General features: G+C 39.7%; 1 long non-coding RNA gene across 1 annotated transcript in view; it reads right to left on the bottom strand.

The window, feature by feature from the left end:
- The window catches only part of LOC112450054, a 6,980-nt gene extending 3,613 nt beyond the window's left edge, over positions 1–3,367 (bottom strand). The window contains exon 1 of the long non-coding RNA XR_005234001.1: positions 2,186–3,367. This is a non-coding gene — a long non-coding RNA (uncharacterized LOC112450054). The remainder of the gene's footprint in view (positions 1–2,185) is intronic.
- Between the last annotated feature and the right edge of the window lie 6,027 nt (positions 3,368–9,394).

Genomic DNA, 9,394 nt, shown 5'->3' with positions numbered 1-9,394 from the left:
GATTGTAGCTGGCCAAAAGATTAATGAGTATGAGCCCTTGCTCCCTGGTATATTCTTGGACTGGTGTGTTTCATAATGTGGTGTATTTATCTCATGTTGCTTTGACTGTGTAACCTTTGTTATTTGATGTGCTGTTCTGTTATGTATGGTTGGGGAGGGTTATTGATGGTATTGTAGTTTGTTATATTACTAAAAATGCAAATAAAAAAAAAAAGTAAATCAATCTGAAATGCAATGATTTGCAAATCTTCTAAAGCTCATATTTTATTCTCAGTGGAACATTGTAAACATATCAAATGTTGAAATACAGACATTTAACCATTTGTTACAAAAAATTTAAGTAATTTTGAGTTTGCTGGCAGCAACACGTCTCTTTAAAGTTGTTCCAGGTCCATGTTTCCCCTCTGTGAAGCATCCCCTCTTCTTTTAACAACAGTCTGTAAACATCTAGGAACTGAGGAGAGCAGCTGCTGCAGTTTTTGGAGGGGAATGTTGTCTCATTTTTGTTTCATAGAGGACTCCAGCTGTTCAACCTTGTTGGAATTACAACTGTTTTTTAATTTTCTCTCCCATCTTGATCAATACCTTTACTGTTGCAAAAATGTCAATTTTCTTGCTCAGGGACAAATAAAGGTTTCTTCTTCTTCTTCTTTAGCTACTTGCTGTAAGAAACTGTCATGATGTTCTTCCACAGAACATGTTCTCTGGAACTCTGTGATTCAGCATCCTGTTCTGTGTTGCAGCAGCTGCTCTGGCTGCACATGTTTGTTCTTAAATGTCCTTAAAAAGCACCTCAACAACTTTTCATGTCATTACTTGTGTTTTGTTGTTTTTGTTGTGTGGCACTCACTCACATTTACTTGTATTATTTACCAGTAATTTCTGGTGCTATACCAATTTCCACCAGAAGAGGGCGCATAAGAAAGAGAACGACTTCCCAAGCCTTCCGCAGAAGCAGCCCAGTTCAAGCTAAGCTGTATACTGTAGATAAGTCAGCACAGTGAAGCCATTCCTCAACAAGCTGATTTCTGTTTTCCCAGAATAAAGACACTCTATTACACACCAATCAATGTGTCTGCCGTCACGTGTGTAACAGCTGTTTATTGTTCATAAAACCAAAAATGAAATATTGTAGTAATTTCCACCTTTTTTTATTCTTCTAGTGTCAAAATAACATAAATAATTTATGCAAAAGTTTCTGGCATCAGTCTCTTACAGCTGATGTGTGGCAAACAAAACAAAAAATTTCATCTGAAAAAGAAAACACATCAGAAAATGTGGCAGTGGGCTCTGGATCCCACAACACTTTCTTCAGATTCACATTGGACCCTGGAGATGGCAGCCATGCTGAGTTTTATGCTGTACACCGGAGGACATGGTGGTCGGCCACACAACATTTAGACCTTCTGCACGATCCCTATTATCTCATGAATTGTTTCCCCACAGTTATCCCTCATGGATCTCCAGTCCAGTTCAAGTGCAAACAGGAAGTACCAAGATACATTTTGGCAAAATCTTGGAAAAACAGATATTGATCTGTGCAACACTGTCCCCTTGTGACTAAAATTTGTAACTACACTGAACATTGTCATCAACTGCTTTGAGTGCATTAAACATGCAAGAATATCATTAGAACAACATTTACCACAAGTAGCATCATAGTATTCATATAATCATACAAGAATTGTTACAAACACAGAAGAACAAAACATATTTTAATAAACTTGTAAACCTTTAAGGAACACCTTTAAACCTAAGTGGAAAATGTTATAAATTTACCACCAGGCTACATGAATAAATCATAATATGTGGCTAAAATCTCCTCCAAAAACAAGGATAACACTAAGGTTCACTTCAATGTTTAACTTTAATCCTGAAACTGTTCATCAGACTGTGGTCAGTGAACACAACACTCTGTCAGGACAGCTGGGTCTCATGTCCTCATTACCAAGAGAGCTGAGTCCCCTGAAAGCCTGATTGAGTCAGAATTGATCAGATGAGTCAGACTTGTTCTTCTGTGTGTTTGTGACTGAATCTAAAGCCATCTGATGCTCCAGAGCAAATGAGTGAGACTTCATGAAGCCTGAGTGATGTTGGAGTGTGAGAGCAGTTTGTTTGCTGATTCCTTCCAACATCCCATCATGTGTGTGAACAGGAAGAGCTGATCCTTAAAGCAGAGTCCTACCTGAGCTCCACAGCAGCAGCAGCAGCAACAGGCGCTCCATGTCCAGGTAGACGTCTGTCTGTCCGCTCTCAGCTCTGATCATCACATGTCTGTCATCAGAGGGAATCTGGAAGAGGCGGCGCTGATCTTCTTCTCTTTAGTCATGTCTCTGCCTCTCTGTCACATGATCAGCTCTTCCTGTCAGCCATGTTTCCAGTTGGACCAGTGGATCAGACACTTTTCATCCTGGAGACTAACTTTGGGCTGACAGAAACCTGACTTTAGTTGTTGTCTGCATGGTGTTAGTCTGTCATTAGTTCTAACACAGACACAGCAGGGATTATTTGACAAAGTTAACATCAGTCAGAGTTGATTTAAAGAAAAAACACAAACACATCAGTTCAGTTTGAAAGGAAGTTCAGAGAATCACTGATTTCAGTCTTTTATAAACTTGAGTCAAACACAGAAATAAACATTTTTCTGCATCAACCATCCAAACTTTAGCTCTTTCAAACCTGATGCAACTTCCATGAAAGTGTTTCTGTGTTTCAGGTTTTCAGCTGTTTGTGTGATTTAATTTTTTACAGATTTGACATTACATCTTTATTTTCAACCTCCACAAACTTTTCTCGTGTTGATAAAAAAAATAAATAAATAACCTTTTTTTAATCAAATTACGTTAGAGTAATTATCACTCAAAGGCAAATGTTGGGCAATAATGGGTTTTCCACTGTGTGTGTGTGTGTGTGTGTGCTGTATCAAACATTACCATCAGATTTCTCAGCTTGTTTCTATCAGATAACAGACATGAAGCATGAAGGAACGGGGTTAAAATAAGAAGAATCATCCTGTTTGATAAGTGCTGCTGAGGAAATATTCAACATTGAGCAAACATGAGCTCTGAAATGTCAGATTCTGGAAAATAGAAAATAAAGAAATAGCAGCTGATAAACTAAAGGTTTAGTATCACCTGCTGCTGAAAGGCGAAGGCCTTAAAAACTCAAAACTGGCTGAACTCAAACTTGGTGTGGTAGTAGCTGAGAATCATGAACAACTCATCCTCCAACTGCTACTCATTGTGCAGGATTGTTGCTTCAAATTTCAGCATTACCTGTTGGAGTCAACCCTGTCTTCTGTTAGCAAAATATCTCAGGAAACAATGGATGGATTTTAATGAAACTCAGAAAATAATCATTGGATGTCAAACTTATTCAAGATGGTTTTTGTTAGAAAACACAAAAATGGCTCTAACTCCAGATATTGACCTCAAATGTAGTGTGGTAGTAGCTGAGAGTTATTAACAACACCTCCTCTGAGCATGACTTCTCACATTTCATGAGATCCTGTATATTATTATTTTCAAGGTTTGACCAACAGAAGATGATCTCAGTCTAAAACCAGCATGAAAGGCGACAGGCGATATGCATTCCTTCAAGGATTGTTTGAACTTTAAAGATTTTTTTCTGGTTTTTGGAGTCTCCTTCCAGAAATGGATATCATCTTTAAAAAGTTTAAGAAGAAAACCAGTTTAGACTTTAAAGTAATGCAGCTCTGTGACCTGGAGCAGGGGTCACCAACCACTGGGCCAAGGATATTTATCTGTAGGCTTTTGTTTTGTAAAATGACCACTTCATTTGGCACCTCTTTTCTGTGATGGACTATCAGTGCACACACCCCAGACCAAGGAAGCACAGGTAACCACTCACATCTCCACTAATGATATCTTTCACTCCAAGGCTGATCATATAGCTGCCATTTATCCAACGAAGGAAATTTAAAGTACATGGGGGTCAAATTGGGGACAACACCTCTGATATCAGTTACCATGGACTGTGTAGGCAGATGGATGAGGGGCTCCAGGCCAAGCACACAGAGAAAACATCCAAGGTGTACTTTGTATCATCAAACCAGGACAGTTTAAAGACATGCTAAGTAGTGAAGATGATTTGACTGTCAGAGAACTGAAAAGCCTACTACGATCACATTTGAGTGAAAAGAGTGGAAGCGAGTTATTTCAGGAGTTGATGAGCACAAAGGAACATAAACATGAAACTCCTCAACAGTTTCTTTACAGGCTGATTGGGTTGAAACAAAAGGTCATGTTTGCTTCCAGACAAGATAATATTAAATACGAGCCCAGAACAATCCAAAATGTGTTCCTGTGTACCATTCATCAGGGTCTCCTCTCGAAATACAGTGACATCTGAAATGAACTTAAATTATTGCTATCTAATGTGGTGATTTGGCTTTTTTCTGGGTTTTGTTTTTGTTTTATTTTGATTTTAGTTCTTTGGTTTTTGTTTTGTATCTTTTGTGTTATTTGGTTGTACTTGCTTTTCGTTTTGTCTCATGTTTCATGTTCATTTTCACTCTCCCCCAGTCATTCACTTCTCTGTCAGTCACGCCCATCTTCACCTGTCCCGACTCTGCAATCATTCCACCTGTTCCCACTCATCTCGTTATCCCCAGTCTTAAAAGCCCGGTCACTCTTCCCATACCTCACTGGTCCATTGTTTGAGGTTTGTTTTTTGCTGTCTTGCTCTGTGTTTCCTGTATCTTGTTTCAGTTATGCTTTGTATTTAGTTTTTGTTTTTTGCTGCCTCGTCAGCTTTTGTTTTGTTTGTTTCTTTGTTTAATAAATTAGTTTTCTTTTAAGTCTGCAACCTGGGTTCATCTCCGTCATCCACATCCTGACATCTAACTGTACTGTGTCAGATGAGGCTCTAAAAAGAAAAGTTAACAAAGTGTCAAGTGAGGAGAGGGAGCAACAAAGAAGGCTGGGACAGTTCACTCGTCACAAAGTAGCTCAAGCCCACACTGTCCAACTTGATTCTGACAAAGACATTGCAAAAATGACTGTAAAGCACAGAACAAGAATAAAGTCATAAAAGAACTAAGAGAAAGGGTGGAAATCCTAACAAAATTAGTGGAGTCTCTCACAGCCAAACAGACATGTAAGCCCACTTGCCACTGCATGTACTCAAAGCCCAGAACCAAGAAAGCTGTGGGACAACCAGGTTGCCCTAACTGTATTGAAAGAGGTGCCAACCCTTGCAATCATTGCTTCATTTGTGGCGAGGAGGGTCACAGGACAGTTAGATGCCTTAAGAAGGGACAAACAAAAAATAGCCTTCAGTTTCTGACTGATGCACGTCCATTCAGTGAACACAAGCAGCCTCACACAAACACACCAAACATGCACACTGATAAGCATGCACATCTGCAAAGTAGTTTTGCAACTCCACCGCAGCAAAACAAAGAGAAGGAAACACGAGACAGAGTTGCTCAGTTGGTGGAAAAGAATTGTAAAACCAAGTGTTACATTCACAGTTATGCAGTGGACTACCCAAGTGAGCCTTTTAGATCATCAATGGGTAAAAACATTTCTCCCTGACCACAACATATGGCCCTTGGCTGAATTAGTTGGGGATAGGGCTCTCAGTGTGCTGGCTGTTAATGGCCAGCCTTTGCCTTATGATGGCTGGGTGGGTGTGATAGTTAACCTTCCTGAGAACACTGATCTCCATCATCCATAGTGTCAAACTGTGGGATGAAAGGCGGCGGGTGATATGCATTCCTTCAAGGAATGCTAGGCCTTTAATTGATTGTGTTTTTGTGGCTCTGACACCCAGTAAAACTAATTGTGTCCAGTTGAATAATTAAGTTCATATTTCAGTTTGAACCTGCATCCTGTTGGCTTCAGCTCACAGCTTTTATTCTTTATTCAGATTCAGGGGCTGCAGTTTGTCAGAGATCAGCTGTGCTTCTGTGGTCTCAGCTCTAAAGTCCAACCCCTCCCATCTGACAGAACTGGACCTGAGCTTTAACAACCTGAAGCATCCAGATGATCAGCAGCTGTTGGATCTTGTGGAGAGTCCAAACTACAAACTGCAGACTGTGAGGTCAGTAGATGGTCTGAGTGAGTTCTGTAAACCTGCAGCTTCTCCTCAGTGAAGTTGGTCCTTCTACTGAATGATGCTGCATCACTGACTGACAGCTGATGGAGGGAATTTATCTCTTCTTCTTCTTTTCTCTCTGCAGGTGGCACTCTTCATAGCTCCATCAGCCTCTCCGTGTGATGAGGTTTTTGATGAGTCTGATACTTTTCAACCTGCTGTGATCCTCATCACCTTGATCTTAATGAAGATGGTATCTGACTCCAGAGATGAGAGAAACTTGAAAAACTCTGTCATTATTAGGAACAGAGTCGTTGTACAGATGTGAACTTTGAAACAAACTTGTTTTTCTAATCAAATGTTTCTGTAAATAGAACTGAAATAACAACACAGATGTGTTTTCTGTATGTCAGTGGGAGGGTTTGTCAGCTGATGGACTCAAATCAGGATTTTCTTTCAGCAGCGTGTCCACCCTGTAGTTCAGGGCTCACCAACAAAATTTGTTCAGGGGCCAGAATTTTTCAGAGCAGACTCTGGGGGCCGACCTTTGACCCAACAAATACACAAATTATTCATAATAATGTTGGCAAAGCCTCACCAGCTGTCAAGCCTGAATGCAGTCTGAGCTTTGGAGATTTAGCAGTTTTCACCAGTTTAAATGTTATTCTGGAGATCTTTAAATTCAGTTCTGATCTCTGATTCTTCTCACATCTTAACCAGTTTCCTTCATCCAGACATCACAGAGTCTACAGGTAGATAACTGAATTAATTCATTAGTTTTCACTTCAGTTACTTAGTAAGATCATGTTTGGATCACAAATATACTTGTGTTTGCAGCCAAATTAGTTGCTGTCTTTGCGTGTTTTTAAAGACTGATATAAAAATAAAACTTTGATCAAAACAGATGAACTTTACTTGTAGAAAAATGTAATTGCATTTATGAGAATAAAAAAGATGATTTTATTGATTTTATTGCTGTTCATTCATTTGTAAAGATACATTTAGAAGTCTTGTGGTTCCTTTAAATTCCCCCAGAAATAAAAAACATGAACTTCTGTTTCTGTTACAGCTACAGAACAGAAGTCCAGTTGTTTTTGAGTTTTGAATTGTTGTAGAATTTGCCGTGTCCTGGAGGACTGAGAATCTCCACCAGCATCTTCCTGCAGATGAAACTAAATGTTTTCCACTTGTGAATAATCTTCCTCTCTGTAGAACGATGGACTCCATCTTCCATTAAAGATCTTCTTGCTCCATATTTTGCTAACAGAGCACTCGGCTCTCAGCCTGCAGGTTTACTTGTGGTTCCTAGAGTTTCTAAAAGTAGAACGGGAGGCAGAGCTTTCAGCTGTCAGGCTCTGCTGGAGGTTTCTTCCTGTTCCAAGGGAGTCGTTTCTTTCCACTGTCGCCATCATGCTGCTCAGGATGGAAGGTTGAGTCAAAGGAAAGATCTGAAAGAAACCATTTGTTTCCTTCACAAGTTTGTTGCTAACTGGTGTTTTCTAAGAGCTGTTTGACTGAATCTGACTGGAATGGACTGAATTGTAACTGGATTGATTAGGACAGTGTCCTGAGATGACTTTTGTTGGGAATTGTCTCTAAATGAAACAAAGTGAACTTGAACCTCCCTTTGGTTCCAGATGTGAATCAAGTCAACTTTGATTTTCTCAAGGAGACAAACACAAACAGCTTGGGTGTTTTTCTTTTTGACAAACTACAGCCATGCAGCCGCTCTCTAAGTGAAGCTTAAAAAGCCCTAAGTTACAGAACAAATCTCAATCAGCAGGATGTCAGAGTTACAAGGTTTGCTTCCACACTAACTGTCAACCACTGAGCTGTTTTTACTCATCTGTCAGGGAAACAGCTTTGTTTTCCACCTGCTGTCATGTGCTGCTGGTTAGAGCCAAAGTGTTGCACAGATCAGGACAAACCTCAGGCTGCAGTCACAGAAAACCTGCTTTTAGACTGTCGCACTTTTCTCTGTCAGCTCACATTTATTCTAGACCATCAAATCTGTTGACTTGAAGCAGAAGCACAGAATGGTCTTATTACTCCAGCCGAGTGAAACAATTCAACGTTAACTCTCGATGTTGGGGGGTGCAGTGTCATGTCGGGGGTCATGATGTCATGTGAGGGGGGCACGTGACAAATTAGTTTTTCTTTTTTCCTTCTACCCTCAAAGGTTCTAGGTGGAACTAATGTTTCAATGTTTGTTGAGACTCAGGCTTGTTTTTGTGGTACACAAACCTTGTTTCCATGGTGATTTATTGACAGAGCATGTGGAGCGTGGATCCACTCCTTCAGTTAGTGGTGTTCAGTCCTGGTCCTGGAGGTCCACCATCCTGCAGGTTTTAGATGTTTCTCTGCTCTTCAGCAGCTCTTCAGGTTCTGCAGCAGCCTGTTAATCACTCAGTCATTCAGATCAGGTGAGTCATGTAGGATTAATGGCAGTTCTTACACAGAAATAAATGAGCATTCTCTATTTCTCTCTTTTGCCAGAACACAGGGGTCCTTCTAATTGTCACATCTTATCTTCATCAGAAATTCCACAAAATATCCCAAAGTATCTTTGAAACAGGGCATATTTAAACAGACATAATACATTGGTGTGCATTGCATAGTTCTGACCAGTTCGTGATTGGTCAGAAGTACTTCACAAAGTCAGACAGATGTTAGTAAACCACATTGATGACGAATGGAATAAACATTTAGACAAACACTTAAGACAACACTTAGACAAACATATGAATAACCTTATATATAATCTTGCTGGCATTTGTTATGCTTTCTATAGAAATCATGATTATATTTCACTGCATGGTTTTGTGTCAGTATGTTGTAGTGAAAAATTGTAAAAATAGTTTGTGTGGTAGGCCTCCAATTCAGGAAGAATGCATATCAACCATCATAAGAAATTTATGAGAAGTTGGCTCCAATGTAATTCGCTGGATAGAGAACAGAAAGGGAGGGTGGCGAGGGCTGTCTGTAGTCCACACACTGTGTGACTCCCCCTTTTCTTCCCCCCTTCCTCCGAGCACAGGAAGGAAAAGGAAAATAAAGTGTGTGTGTGGGTCATATTTCACAGTGCAGCTTCTCCTTCTCTCCAGTTTTAACAAAACATCTGATAAACAACACAAAACAACAGAACACAGAACAATAACCAAATGGGCACCACTCATCTGGTTCACAAACCCAATAGCCTATTTGTTGATGCCAATCAATTCCCTATTTTATGTGTGCACACAAACTGTAATAATTTGTATTAATAAAAGGGTTGTAGGTCTATTTAGATCAACTTAACCTATTTTAGATATTTCTTTCTCAGTTAACTATAAAT

This window comes from Kryptolebias marmoratus, linkage group LG14, assembly GCF_001649575.2.
Source record: "Kryptolebias marmoratus isolate JLee-2015 linkage group LG14, ASM164957v2, whole genome shotgun sequence".
NCBI classification, from domain to species: domain Eukaryota; kingdom Metazoa; phylum Chordata; class Actinopteri; order Cyprinodontiformes; family Rivulidae; genus Kryptolebias; species Kryptolebias marmoratus.
Note: the sequence above shows the minus strand (reverse complement) of the source record. Positions and strands in the feature narration are given on the sequence as shown.